This window comes from Dipodomys merriami, unplaced genomic scaffold (genome assembly GCF_024711535.1).
Source record: "Dipodomys merriami isolate MVZ:Mamm:240054 unplaced genomic scaffold, mDipMer1.0.p SCAF_208, whole genome shotgun sequence".
In the NCBI taxonomy this organism is placed as follows: Eukaryota; Metazoa; Chordata; class Mammalia; order Rodentia; family Heteromyidae; genus Dipodomys; species Dipodomys merriami.
In genome coordinates, this window is record NW_027203471.1 from 695,329 (window position 1) to 711,331 (window position 16,003).

The 16,003-nt window shown below is 38.5% G+C and overlaps 1 long non-coding RNA gene across 1 annotated transcript; it reads right to left on the reverse strand.

Moving 5' to 3' along the window:
- Positions 1–8,927: 8,927 nt before the first annotated feature.
- Positions 8,928–11,343, reverse strand: LOC138833444 (uncharacterized). The gene is made up of 3 exons (XR_011373915.1): positions 11,248–11,343; positions 10,864–11,056; positions 8,928–9,202 (listed from the first exon to the last, which is right to left on the reverse strand). It is a non-coding gene; the product is annotated as an uncharacterized lncRNA (long non-coding RNA).
- Between the last annotated feature and the right edge of the window lie 4,660 nt (positions 11,344–16,003).

Sequence of the window (16,003 nt, forward strand, 5' to 3'; positions counted from 1 at the left end):
TGTTCCTACCTAGTCAAGCTTCAATTCACTTTCCTCAGATCTCAGATTTCTAAATAGCTAGACTTACAGGTGTCAGCCACTGGTCGTACGTGGCCTACCTTCTTTTCGTTAAGTAGTTGAAATATAAAAGACAATTGCAATCATAGTAAAAATGAAATCAATTTAACTTTCAAAGCTTCAATAACTTTAAATATTTTGTCACATTTGATTTGTACAGAAAAACATTTTTTTGTAAATGCTCCTGCAATTTGGGATCTGGATTTTTTCCTCATGATGAACTTGATTTTATATAGCTTTTTACCTGCTAAATATTGATGAAAATATGCCCAGAGGGCATTAATGACCTTCTTTTGGCTTTCATAAGGAAATGGTGGAAGCTAACACTTGTTGTGCTAAATTAGTGTGCAGGACCCCACATTCTTAGCCAGAAGACAGTAGTGCCTGTTACAAATCATATATATCTGACAAAACCCTGACTCAGGCCATGTTACCACCTTCCTCTATGTCCTCTTAGAGTGCAATCCTGACTCTCCAGTGGCCATGGCAAAGCCCTGCTGGGAGTTCTCAGTACACAGCCAAGGTCACCAGTCAGGTGTGGCAGCTACAGTATTATGGGAGACTGGTGACTGCTTCCTATCTTGGAACAACACAGGGAATGTTAGGTCCTTAAGCTGTCATTAGTCCTGAATGCTCCTCATTGAGCATTCGATCCTACGAGTTAAGGAGACATCACTCTCTCTTGCTTGGGCCAGTTGTGGACCTGTATTTCTTCTTCTGCTGTCATCTTCTGTGGAAAGAAATGATCTGAGCTCTATAAGCTCATTTTGCTTATTCTAGGCCATTAGTGTAAGGGTGGCTTTTATACTTAGACAAAAAGAAATACAGTGATAAAAAATAGCAAATAACATTTTTTCTAGTCTATTTATTACCAAAATATTTTTTTTCAAATTCTACCAATAATTCTTAATCATAAGAGGCACTTAATTAGCAGTCACAGTCTCAAACTCCTAAATTCCTCAGTGAGCTGTGGGAGAGAAACCACAGTGAGTGTTAGGGGTCCTCCAGTCTAACTTCTTCGCCAGGGAGGAGTGCGTCTATGCTAGGCCTCCAAATTGAACAACGAATGCTTCTTATACCTCAGATTACATGTCCAAGCTATACATACCAAAGAAAGCGAAGAACAAGACATTAGTCTGACTTGGGAACAACAAAGATCACAAACATAAATTATAAGGAAACAGAAATGAAATTTTCCTTTACTAATATAATACAATAAAAAGAGCTACTTTTCTTATTATCACTTAATTGTGGTTATATGTACTTAGTACTAGCTTCTTGAAAGTCCCCAAACTCTCTTTGACATGAACTCAGTAGTTCCGTTGGTATCAGATTGAGATTTTTTGAGAAAAACACTTTTTTAATTTTTATATTTCTAAAAATCTATTTTATAATAGAGATGCTGTACAGAGGGGTTACATTTACATGAGTTAGTTACATTTCTCATTGAACATTGTTACCCACTTCAGTTTTCTTCTCCTTTTGTCCCTTCCCCCATTGCCCCTCTCCCACCATTACATTGTAAAGTTAATTTCTGCTATAGTGTCCTGTGGGTATCATTGTTGCAATGGTTCACCTTTTGTACTTCTTTCAGCATTTTGGTATTTCTCTTCCCTTTCCCCAATCAAATAAATGAATATACTGGATGCAGGGTACCAGAATCAAAGACAGTAATTTCCATGGATAAAACCAATAGGAAAAGAAAAATGACATAAAGTAAGAAGAAAGAACTAGCTGTGGTACATTGGCTACATCAAGCTTGACAATTAAACAAAAGAAGACCTGCTGTTTCTATGTCTTGGCGTTCATTTCAAATAGCATCATTTTGTATGGTCATATATATGTTCATAACTCCTGAGCTATTATGACCCACTTTAAGGAGTAACAGGGTAATGCTATTCATTGCAAATGAGGGAAATCATAGAGCTCATGTTGCTTTTGGCCTGGCTTGCTTCACTTAATATGATTTTTTTCCAAGTCTTTCCATTTTCTTACAAAAGGGACTGTCTCATTCTTTCTGATAGAAGCATAAAATTCCATTGTGTAAATATACCACATTTTCTTGATTCTTTTATCTATTGAGTCAATTGTGTTGGATCTGTATCTTAGCTATGGTAAACAATGATGAAATGAACGTAGTTGTGCTGGTAGCTTATTGTGCCTTAGTTTGAGATCATTTGGATAAATGCTGAGGAGTAAGATTGTTGGATCTGTAGTAGGAAGACCCCTACTCAAGCAGGCCAGACCACCTATTCGTCCAGAGTGACAGAGCCCACAGCAACAAAGTTGTTAACAAAGAAGCGACTTTATTAAGAAGGCTCCTATACTGACTGGTTAGGCCACAGCACAGGAGTGGGAGCTGGTACTGTGACCCCTAGGGGCCCATGTACTTTGGTTTTTAAAGGCAAAATTCAGGAGGCCAAACCTGGTCATGCAGGTAACCAATGAGATTGACACACATACAAAAGATTGCACAGTTATACTAGATCACATGGAGGTGGCCAATGAGGTTAGTTTGTCACATAATGGCTGTTTAAACCCGCCTATAACTTTTAGGTTAAATGACTCACTAATTCAGTGGGTAAGGTGAAGTACGCGCAAAAAGCGGAGTTTACGGTAAGAATACACAAAGGAGGAGTTTAGTGGAGTTTACCATAAGCACGTGAAAAAGGTACAGTTTACGGTAAGCTCGGTAAGCTCGAGATGTTGCCAGTAGGAGCCAGTTTACAATCTATCTGTTTTATTGGTCAGTCTGTAACAGAACAATCAAGGTGACTTAGGTTGTTAAGGGGAGGGAACATAGGGCAATTCTGTCCATTCCAGGAACTGGGCTGGTTGGAACCAAGTTCTAGTAAAGCTTGATTAAAGGTTTTTCCTCTTCTAAAATCCCTAAAACAAAGGCGAAGCCATGAAAGAAACTGAACCATCTCAAGTCTCCTCTCAGGACATACTTCAGATCTTAGGGGAGTTCTAGGTTTAGTCTGTTGAGGAACCTCCATTCTGCCTTCCAGAGTGTTTGAACCAGCTTACATTCCTACCATCAGTTTAGTGTGTTTCCATTTAGCCACATCCACCTCCACATCTGTTATTATTTGCTCTCTTGATAATGGCCATTCTAACTGGGGTAAGGGACATCAAAATGTGGTTTTGGCTTTGATTTGCATTTCTTATGTGACCAGTGATGCTGAGCATCCCCCTTCTCTTTCTGAGAGGCCACACTATTACAGGTTTGTAGTCTCTCAACAGAGGCATAGAAAATTATAATATTGTATGCTTTTTGTTGTACATTCACTTCATTTGGCGCTTCCAATGACTCTTAAACTTATAGTAAAGGTTTATACTATTTCCCTTACTGAAAAAAAAACACTGATTTTCAAAAAACATAGGAAAAAGTCCCTTTGTCGGGGGTCCAGGGAATACTAAGGAAGATTCTTTACTGGGAAATTTTATTTGGTTGCTTGTTTGTTACATCACTTAAACACATGTTGAATTTGGGGTTTCCCCACCAAAGCTTCAACAAACCAGAAACTATGTTACCTCATTGCACTTTGCTACAAAAGTTACAAAATATTTTGACATATATTTGATTTGGTGTTTTGGTTTTTTTTTTTTTACTTTTGGAGGGCTAGTGGGCCAGTACTCAGGCTTGAACTGAGGGTCTGGAGCTCTTGCTTAGGTTATTTTACTCAATGCTGTCACTGTGCCACTCGAACCACATCTGCACTTCTGGTTTTTGCTACTTAATTGAATATAAGAATCTTGAGGATTTATTAGCTTGGGTTGGCATCAAATTGTGATCCTCAGATCCTACCTTCTTGAACATCTAAGATTACAAGAATGAGCCGGAACCTGGATATATTGTGCTCCCTATGAAACCTAAACAATGGCACAGAATTCTGAAGCATGTGTGTATGGTTATGTATTTAAAAATTAGTTAGAAAAATATAGACCTTTATGTGTATGTGTGAATGTGCTGAGGGAAATGAGGATGTATCTGCTGATTTTGAGGAAAGATTTAACCTAGGGCTTTTCACAGATTTAGGTACACTGTACAGAAAGCTTGAGACTAAAAGTGAGGTAAATGATGTCATTATTCCATTTATCTACATCCCTTGCTAACATATGCATATACTGTGGTGTTGCCATGAGTATTTTGTGTATGGGAGCCAGTACTGGGGCTTGAATTCAGGACCTAGATACTGTCCCTTAGCATTTCATGCAATTCTAATACTCTACCATTTGAAGCACAGCTCAGCTTTCTTCATTTACTGTTTAATTGGAGATAGAAGTCTTTTTTGCTGTTGTCTTTGAACTGAGTTTCTCATATCTCAGGGTCCTGAGTAGCTAGTTTTACAGGCCTGAGCTTCCAGTGTTTAGCTTTTCATTATTACTTTCACAAGCTACATGCTCAAACACATTCCTTGCATTCAAAAATTTCACTGTTCAGGCTGACTGACAAGTTGTGAGGAAACATGGTGGAGTGAATAAGTTACCAAATGGGCCTCTAGCCCCATTAACATCATTCTTGTCAGTAACTTTCCTTTAAGTGAGTGAGTAAGTACATATTTCCACTTTCACTCTGACATTTTAACTGGAACTCATGAAATGTTTTTGATATAACTTTTAAATGTTATCTCCCAAACAGGAGATATTATTTGAATGTTTTGATAATATTTAAGATGGGGGTGGTCTTGTGTGTCTGGATGTCTGTGGACAGAGGCCATCCAGCTGGGCTTCAGGCACAGAGCTGATGCTTCCTGTCTGCTGGTTGCAGAGAGGAAGGTTTTCTTCCTGGTCAGGCTTTGAATTGAGATCCTTTCATCTTAAACTTCAAAGTAGCTAGGATAACAAGCATGAACCACCACCAACTGGCTTGTTTTAGAAGCATTAATTGTTTTTCATTCATTGCTTTTTTCCTGGAAGGTTGATCTAGACAGGCTGCTTGTACCTCATGATAAGGTGATTTGAATAATACCCTTTGCCTCTGGCATTTCTGAAACCCATTTCCTCAGTCAAATGAATTTGTTGTAAAGCCAATAGCATTTTCCTTCTTAGATGTTAGGTAGCTTATTTAAATCTCTTATACTTTCATTTGACAAAGCAATCAGGAAGTTTCTGTAAAACCCTACTTCTTGAGAGCATTATAGTTAGAAGGTATAATGTGCACACTTTCATATAGTCTCGCCTTTTATAAACATATGTTACACGATTGGGTGGAAGAATGACTATTGAATTAACTTGATAACCACTGTAGAATTTTTAAGCTTTAATGCTTATTAACTCAGAGGAGGATTAAAAACATTCAGAATAGTAGAATGTGGCTATTACTCATTTGATGTATGTGGAAAGATGATCAGAATTCTGATTAATAAAATATATCTTCAAATTTCCAGTGGTAGAATGCTATGCTAACTAGGAGGAGACAGTGTTGATGCCAGGGCTTTGAAAGCTGGTAATGCAGCAAAATATCAGGGGCGAACATTTGCTAAGGATACAATTTCCAAGGCTTATACCAAATATAGTGAATTAGAATGCTAAGTGATGAATGACAGCACCAAATTTTATTTGTTGGCTTCTTTGTTTTGGAAGTCCTGGGATTTGGACCTAGGGCCTGGGTGCTGTCCTTTAGTTTTGTCCTGAAAGCTAGTGCTCTACCAGTTGAACCACAGCTTCATGTCCATATTTCTGGTAGTTAATTGGAAATAAGTCTTACCAAATTTCCTCCTTGGACTTGCTTCAAACCTGATCCTCAGATATCAGACAAATGAGTAACTAGGATTCCAGTTGTGAGCCACCAGAGCCCAGGTAGAATCACATTTTAAAAGTATTCTTTACTGAATCAGATGTGTCTGACTACTATTGTAGCACTTTGGTTCCAGTGGGTTGTTAGATTTAAACTAAAATCAGAACTTTTCTTCTTGTAACCGGCAGCATCCAATATCTATCTAATTTATACATATCTTCATTTTGGATCTTTTTCTTCTTTGTACCTTTCCATTCTTAATTCACAAGCAAGCATGTCAGTGCTGTTTTCATTTTCTGAAGCAAATTAGCTCCATTCCCATCAATGGGCGATGTATTTGCTGTCCTTACTGTCTGGAGTACCTGCTCCTAGATAATTACCTGGATGTTGGCTCTCATAACAACATCCCCAAGATGAAGTTGTTGCCACAAAATCACCAATTTCATGTCTCTGATTTATAGAAATTATCATTATGATTTCTGGTTTTCTTTACGTCATGAACTTGCTGAGGAGAGAGCCACATTCACTTCTGTTTCTCCAACACCTGTAATAGTGCCTAGTCCTTAGTGCTCAGGGGTCTTACATGGAGATCAGCCTTCCCCAGCTCAATTTATCCTAGCTTCTGGTCAGGACAGCTGTTCAAGCTGAAGGTTAGTGGCTAGTATTCATTCCCTCTCATTCTTTGTGCCTTTTGCTGTTGTTGAGCCAACTTTAGGGCAAAATCAGTGCCTGAGACCTATTTGCTGCTATGGCAAAGATGGCTATGACATCATAGAAGTTATGACCATTGTATTGTGAAGGTGTGTAAGGACACCAACCCCCACACAATTTCCCCAAGATATGTGTCTCCTTTGCCCAGGAGTGCATTCAACAATTCAACAACCAAACTATCACCCAGTTCCTGATAAACTCAGAGTATGTTTCCATTTCCTTTAAAAAAATTCAAGACATGCCTTTGATGATTTGTCAATGAATTACTGAAATAGAGTATATAATTTTATGTATTTGTAAGTCTTTGACCATCTATCTTGAGCCCTTGCCATATTTCTATGTGTTTGCATCTTGTGAAGGGAAATAATGTTTAATTCAGTATGATCAGAGACTACAGTTTGGAACCTTTTGGAGGGAATGCCAACTTTCCATCTGATGTTCTACAAATTGCCATGTTGGTACAGGAACTGTGTAGACTGTCATAAGATAAGAGGCTTGTCCTGATTTCTACTGACTTTCCTCTGGGGTCAGGGGGTGTGATCCCACTGCCTATGTGTTTATTTGCTACACTGGAGGGACCAGACCTCCTCTGAAAATCTACGACTTGGTTGTAAGAGATACTAAATCTCATAACCCAGCTTCCCACATCACTAGGATTACAGGACTGAGTCTCATGGACTCAACTTTTTTATACATACTATAGTCAATTTCATTACATTCACTTTCATTTTATTCACATCATAGACAGATATATACAAATATATGTATATGTTTATTCATCTATTTATAATCAGTGTTATATATAGAAACACACAAATATATTCTTATAATTATAATCAAATTATATCACTACTTTCCCCAATAATATTTACACTAATATTTTGTGCAAAAAACTCAAGTTTAAAATTTAAATGCCATTGTAGTTGGAAAAATCATATTCAGTCTTATATACTATGTAATATACTATATATAACATCAAGAATATAACATGTATTTACATATAACTGATTTAAATGTGGAGTATTTTTTCTTCCTGATTTTGTATTTGTTAATCTATGTAAACCTTCTTTTTCCTATTATGGCTTTTGCTTTCCATTATACATATTTTCTATATATTTTCAGCCCTAAGTAGACTTTTTTATAATATTGGAGCCAAATTTTTCTTCCATATTTGTCCAAAGCACAATGAAGTTGTTTTCAATTTCGAACTCACTGTTGGAAGAGAGCCCACATACCACTATAAGTATTGTGGCATTTGTCCCATTTGACAGGATAGCCTTCTAGGACATCTGATCTTCTATGTACTAGACCTTTTATAGCCACCTTATGACCCCATGCAGGCATGGCCTGGCTTCCTTGCCACTCCCTGTGCATTTAACATTTCCCATTATATCCTGTAGGCTCTCTAATACAGCCCCCTGTCTCTCTGTGTTCCCCCCCAGAACACATATGCACAATGTTTCAGATTGTAGGATTAAAAAGAAATATATTTAGGATTCATGAATTTTAGAATATGTCAAAAACATTATTTTAATAAAGTTAAAAAATAAATAGGGTGAACCTTTTACATCAGGACATAAAGAAAAAAAAGGATTGTCTCAGGAAAAGGAGAAGGAATCAGAAATTCTCCCACAGAGTCCTCAAAGAGATCTACTTCCTCATTAAAGACAGGATTTTCTTCCTGAGTCCAGGTAGAGACAGATTCTAATTTCTCAATTTGAAATTGAATCCCCTGCAAGAGGTCAGATTGGTCTGGGTATTGTGAGGAAAGATTCCCTTTCCTCAACTGAATCTAGATTTTGGACCTCACTCATTGGTTTTCCTGAACATAGACTGGGGTCATTTTCCATTAGCACACATTTACCCTGCACACCAAGAAGTGTTTTTTTGACTGGCTTGGTGGCGATCTAGTTGGATTGTGAACATCAATGGAAGACATTCTGGATTGTCTTCATCCTTGGTGTTATGTGCAGGTACACCTGCATCACATGTGGGGTTCAGAACCAGTGGGATGTCCACAGGACTCAAAACCTACTTGGGCCTTTCTACAAATTGAAAAAAAATCCTCTATGTTCACATGCTTTCTGGAGATCTTCCAATCTCAATCAGTCACCATTGACGACATCACTGATAGGTTCTTTATCTGGAGCTCTGCAGGAGCTGCTTTACGGTGATGCAAACCTGAGAATGTAAATAGGTACAGAAATCTTAGAGTAGACCCTAGAAGTTAAGGTGTGACTAAACTTCTGAGGATCTAATGGGAGAAGCTGTAGAATTTGAGGTTGGATTGAACACTGATTAGAATGTAGGGTGTTTCAAATGAGTGGCTACTTCCAAGTTCTTTCAAAAGGAGAACAGATTATACCTGGCATAGAATATCCATAGACATTTTGCCAAATTGAGGAGTACTAAGGTCTCATGACCAATTGGGCCCATCCCTAGAGACCCAGGTTCCATCCCTCCTCACGAGCCCTGAGGCATCTAAACAAGTTCTTCCTCTTTTTCTTGGTATCATGGGTCATGGGTTCCTCCAGCTGGTCCAGAAGAATATGTAAGCAGAAGAGCAGGTCTGAAGAGACCATGTTGATCTTGACATTCTGTGTAAGTTCTTTCAGGGTGTCATGGTTCTTAGGCACATAGAAATCATCAGGGTAGAAGTCCATCCACATAGGGAGGATAGAATAAACAATGCTGTGGGAAGATTAGTGAAAAGGAAAATGAGAGCCCACCCTCTCCATCCTGAACCTTGTACTATAGACTCTTTCTGGCAAGACTTGCATGTTGGGAAGTGGGAAGAGACTCCTGCAAGCAGGATGCTCCTCACAACCCACTTCTAGAAATTTCTCAAATATAATCTTAAAAATTTCTCCCTGTGATAAGAAGAGAAAGTTGTTTCCCCAATGGATCTGACTTGTTATATACAGCCCTCCCTGGCATCCATGAGAGTCCAAAACTACAACCACATCCACAACTGTGTAATCTGCTATCCGCTGATGTGCCAAACCTCAACCCTCTGATGAAAATAACAACTGATGTGCAAAGAAGAAAATTGACTTTGATTCAGAAACATCAAAGGTACCAAGTTTCAAAGGACAAACTTTCTCTTTGTGCCAATGTCCACTTACTTTTTCACTTGTTCATCTTCCTCCCAGTTATGGTAGAAAGATCTGTACCAATGGGAGAAAGAAGTTAACTCTTTGCTTCTCCTTTTCTGAACAGGACACACATGGGACTGTCTAAGTCACAAATGGTAATGTAAACATGAAATGTCATGTCAAAACCAGCTTTACAATGTCGGTGGGGGGGGAGGGGGGTATAATTGGGTGGGGGAGGGGGAGGCTGGGAAGGGAGGTGAAGGGTAAACAAAGGAGGAGGCTGCAATGCTTGGTAAGAAATGTATGCATTATACTGCCCATGTAATTGTAGCCCCTCTGTACAGTATGTTCTCAAATAAAATAAAATAATATTAAAAAATAAAAAAATAAAAAAATGAATAAAAACTTTAAAAAAAAAGTGAAGATATGTCTATACAATTTCATGGAAATACTGTGAGTGTGCTTATATACATCTTTCCAAATAACTGCAGAATGGCTCATGCCTCTAACCCTAGCAATCAGGAAGTGAGATCTGAGGATCAGATTGAAATCAGTTTGAACCCAGTCTAGTTTGTAAAATCTAAAGACACTTATCTTCATTTAAACAGCCAAAGGCCAGAACTAGACTTGGGGCTCAATTGGTAGAGTGCTACGAATGTTACAGGACTCAGGCCCCAAATTCAAATTCAAGTTTCATCCTTTCTTCTGTCTATATTCCTTCAAAGGCCTCCAAGATAGTGATTTCCTAGATGAGGGTGGAGGTTGGATGAGACTGGCTCATTCCTTTAATCCTATTCTTTCAGCAAGAAAATCATTAAGGCTCCATTAGCTTATGAGGCAAATGAAATGTTCTGGCAGCCCAGTCCTAAGGAATTAGTCGAAGACTGCTCTTCTTTGTCTCAAGCCAAGCTCCTTTGATAAGACCCCAGTGATACAGTCTCAGAGAGGTACCAATTATTCCAATATTCTGGAGGGGGTCTCATCAGTCTTGGGTTTGAAGGAGGAAATCTCACTTTTTTTGTCAGTCGTGGGGCTTGAACTCTGGGTTTGGATGTTATCCCTCAGCCTTCAACTCAATGTGAGCACTCTACCAGTTGAGCCACAGCACCACTTCCGGTTTTCTAGTGGTTTATTGGAGATGAGTCACATGGACTTTCCTGTCCAGGCTGGCTTTGAACCTTGATCCTCAGATCTCAGCATCCTGAGTAGCTAGGATTACAGGTGTGGGCCACCGGTACCCGGCTAAGGAATACTCACTTTTTAAACAGAATATCCAGCAACTGCTCTATTGTCCCCGCTTTCTATAGTGGTGGAGGAAGTTTCCAACATAGAAGAGATCACCTTTCTGGTAGGCAGGGACCAGGTCCATTTCCAGAATTTCCAGCAAACCTGAGTCCAGGCACCATATATTATAAGGCATATTCAGGGTTTGGGCTGACTCATTGTCACACTGGGTTGGTAAAAAAGAATGGATCTTTGAAACATGGAAATGGGAGTACACTTAAATTGAGTAATTGTAATAGAGTGGATTGAAAACTACACAGTAAATATTCTCTCAGTCTACTCATATAAAAGCACACAAGAAGAAGGTTCTAGTGTGGGCTAGGATGAGATTAAATAGGTTTCCTGTCATAGTTTTACCTTGCCGGAGTTGCCTTGGTTTCTTCTTATAACAAGGCCTGAGACATTGGTTTCGTGGTTTAGCACTGATCAATGTCTGCAGCATCGAGTGAGGCACACACCACTCATGCCTGAGACCTGAATCTCTTGAACTTTGAAAACAATACAGGAGCATCTTTCTTGTTCCTGAGCCACAGGCCAAGTGAGCTGGCTTGAGTTGACTTTTAGTTACAGTTGCTTGGCCCTCAGAGTTCCATATTCTATTCCATTATGAGGGAGGTAGAGTCATATCTCAGAGCCTAATCATCTAAGCTGCTTGCTCACATAAGACCATCCCAAAGACAAACTGTAGACTGAAATCTCCCTTCCTACTTCACTCTATACACATGTGGATATTGTCAAATCCCAACATTATCAGCTAGGCCTAGATAAAGTCATGGTCTCAGTCTCAAAGAGCCCTTCCTAGCTCAGATCCCACCCTTATTTGTCACTATTCTTCTCATCCTGCACAAATCATTTTGCCTCTCAGGGCCCTCTCAGCCTGCCATGTGTTTCTTGCATGTATTATTGACATCCACTTACTAGGACATAGTTAGGTTTTTTGTTTCCTAATTTTCTGTTTGCTCTTGAAGGCTCTGTGTGCTGTCAGCTGGAAAAAAGGTAAGTACCTAGAGGTGGGAAAATAAAAAAAAGTATTGAAAAACAAACATTATACATGTAGTCAAACATTTTGTAAGACAGAAGAGCATTTTTGAAACTTTTATTACATTTTATGAACGAGGGGAAGGGGAGAAGGGAAGAGGTGCTGCGTTGTCTTCTCATAATTCAATGGTTATTATTTTAAAATACTATATTTGAAGGAATGTAATATTTAAAGATAAAAACTGTACTCCTGTTATTTTTATAAGCTAGGCATTTATAAAGCATTCCTCACTAAAGTCTTGTCGTTTGTGTCCCATGAACTGTCCTCCTCCTTCAAAATAATCAAGGAAAACCCTTCACAAATAAGTGGGATGTTGTCCAATATCTGGATAAGAATTTAAGAGACAATATTGCCTGCCATTTTGTGCATGTACTTGTGTGTGTGTGTGTGTGTGTGTGTGTGTGTGTGTGTGTGTATGTGGGTGAACGTGTGTCTGTGCATAAAGGTGTTTTAAGATTTGAGCAAGGACTATATGACAATCCCGAGGATCTTTCCCTTCACTGTAGTGCTCTACCAATTGTGCCAAAGTTCCACTGCAAGTTTTTGTAGTGAACTGGAGAGGAGAGAGCCTCCAAAACCTGGTGATAAACATTGTTACTGGAGGTAGTGGGGTTGCATGTTTCAGTCCAGCTTCACAACACTCAATATCATAAAACAACAACAGCAAAACCTAATATCAAAATACAATAATAAGATGTAATTAGAATAAAATTTAGTGATATAGTCTGTTATCATAACTTTCATGAAACCTTGGTTGTAATGATTTAACAACACAAAACTAAATAAATTAGATAAATTCAGTAGATTCTATAAATTTTTTAATTCCATCTTAATAACGGAACAAGAAAACATTCATACTCATAAGGAGAATGTAAAAATGATAAAAGATGGCAGATTATGAAATAGGAACTTCTACACTGCAGGAAAATTATTGTCATGGTTAATATATGGTGGTATTGTAATGGTGAATATATGATAATGTTCTTCAGAACAGCAATAGATAAATATATATTTACTGCACATAGTTTAACTTGTCTATCTCTATCAACTTCCAGTCTTCAAGTGCACATTATCAATGTATTCATGTTTATGGTATATTCCAAAAAAATAACTATCAGAGGCAGGAGTTACCAAAATATATTACCTTCAAAGTGTTAGGAGATAAACTTGCTAATTATATTGACTATTTTATATATTAAGCATGTAGTCTGTTATCATTGTATCTCTAAGTATGTACAAACACTACTTCAAAGTGAAACGAAATACAACAAGGTGTTGAAGGCATATGCCTGTAAAGCTAGCTATTTGGGACATCACTTCAAGACCAGTGTAGTTTTACCTGCAATGCTCCACAACCCCTAGCTCTGTGTGATGGAATACGTCTATCATCCCTGGTCCATTGGGAGCTTAGAGCAGGAGGATTTCAATTCCATGCCATACTGGGCAAGAACTTCCACATGGCTCCATCTCAACCAAAGAAGGTTCAACACTCCCCCACCTAAGTGAAAATAAAAATAAGAGCATTGTAGTATAAGAAACAAACAATATTAAAACATGCCAATACAAACCATCATGAACAACACACACCTAGTGTTTGTTTCTCATACCTGTAATCCTAACTATAGCTAGGATTATATATGTGAGCCAGAGGCACTAGGCAGTTCATTATTTTAAAAATTACTATTTGAGTGTCTGCTTTGACTCCGAGGTCTTTGATCCATTTGGAGTTGATTCTGGTGCAAGGATCTAGCTTTAGTCTTCTACAAGTAGATAACCAAATTTGCCAGCACCATTTACTGAAAAGGCTGTCTTTCTTCCATTCTATTTTTCTAGCTCCATTATAGAAGATTAGATGGCTATAGGTCTGTAGGTTCATTTCTGGGATATCAATTCTATTCCATTAGAACTGAGGTCTGTTCTTGTGCTAGAACAAAGCTGTTTTGATTACTATGGCTTTGTAGTAGAGTTTGAAATTTGGTATTGATGTTCCTCTAGCACTGTTCATTCTATTAAGGATCATTTTTGCTATTCGGTGTCTTTTATTGTTCCATATGAATTTTTGGACTGCTTCTTCTATTCCCTTGCAGAATGAGTTTGGAATATTGATAGTTATCGCATTGAATTTGTAGATAGCCTTGGGAAGTATTGACATTTTCACGATGTTGATCCTTCTAATCCAGGAGAATGGGAAGTTTTGCCACTTTCTAAGTTCTGTTTTGATTTCCGTTTTCAGGTTTTTAAAGTTTTCATCATAGAGGTACTTAGAGGGTAATGAGAAAATATGAAGCTAGAGATCCTTTCAGATTATCCCACCCACTCTTCTATTACTTTAAGCAAAAAAACAAAACAAAGGAAAGCAAACAAAATAGACTTTATGGTTAATTAAGTTGCTATTAAAGATTCTAGGCAGAATTATACAGCTAAACGATGAGTTAGTACATATGTTTTGTCAATACTGAACTTACATGTGTCACAAAAATATCCATGGATTTGTAACTAGAAATTTTGAAGTGTTAAGTATATTAATTAGGTGAGTTTCATAAGATAGCCAATGAATAGAACACCACACGGAATTCAGTCTGGTAAAGTAGTTTATTTACTGAACTGCTGCCCATGCCATACATGGTTGAAAGGCATGTACAAAAAATAGGGTAGGAGTTCCGGGAAGATGGAGGAGGAGAAGCTGGCTAAACAAGCTCTCACATAGAAAGCAGTTTTAGTGTTCCAGGAAACAGTCCTAAGCCAGAGAATCACACCAAGTGTGCTATCACAGGAGAGAGAGTTAGGCCAGAGAGGGAAAATCCAGGCAAGGAGACAGATCTGACCATTTGCCCGCAGCTGCGGCTGCAGCCGCAGTAGCAGTGGCTGTTGCCACCATACCGGTAATACAGAGAGTCCGGGACAAAGGCGCAAAATATGGCGGGCAAGCAGATTCTACACAACACCAGCAAGAACTGACAAGGAGCAGACATCTTCATTCTGAAATTTGTAGACAGAGAGGACCCAGGAACTAAGACTCCAGCGTTAGTAGAAGCCTGACATCCTCACTTCTTCTGAGGGAGCAGAGGAGGGAAGGCCACCTCTCCAGATCCCCACTACAAGAGATCTCCATATTTGATACTGACAAAGGTATGGATGAGTAGCTAGCTCCAACTCAGGCCTTGGAAGGAAACAAGAGTCATTTAGCAGGTCACAGAAACCTCACCTGACCTGCCAGTCTTAGCTCTACCCAGGGAAAATTCTCCCAGCCTGGCTGAGCAAGCTCCGCCAGACCCAGGAGTGGATTTCTTCCCTGGGTAAACTGAACCAGAGGCTACCCCTCCCTACAGCATCCTTGACAACCAATTGAAATTCAGTAGACATAAACCCTGAGAATGGCTCCAGGCTGGGCTCTGTAAGTATCTCAGGAGCTAACTCCTCAGGGAAAAGTTGCTGTTTGCTGAAAGGACTCAACTCTACCCAGAACCTAGCGTCATCACAGCATCTTCATACTAGAGGAAACAGCCATCTCCCTCTTTTGAGATACTCAAAGCAGATCTCCCTCCCATTGAACTAACTTGGGAGGGAATCACAAAATCCTGGGTAAAGCAGAGAACTTTCTGCCTACTCAAACAAACTGACTTAAGAAACCATCTAAGCCACAGGAAAATCAAACACCACAAGCAAAGCAGAGACTCCAACAAGAGACTAGTTACATACACAAGGGAGATACAGGATATTCCCATCCCCCCCAAAAAAAATCAAAGAGCATTTTTTGTACCTTTATAAAAAAATTTTAATTTTTTTAAATTTTAATTTTTAACATTAAAAAATTTTGTTTTCTATTAACATTTTTTCTTCCTCTTATAACATTATTTTAAGGGTATATGTGTGTGTACTTTTTTTTCTTTATAAAAATTTGATTTTGTTTAGCTCTACTGACCTTTCGACCCTTTTTTTCTTTCCTTCTCATTCTTTTCACTTTTTCTTCTCTTTCATTCTTCTTTGCATGACTTAGTTGCTGTTCTGCTCATCTTCAGATAAACCCATAGTAGATTATTAGACTTTAACTCCCTGTTGTGTATACATTTAATC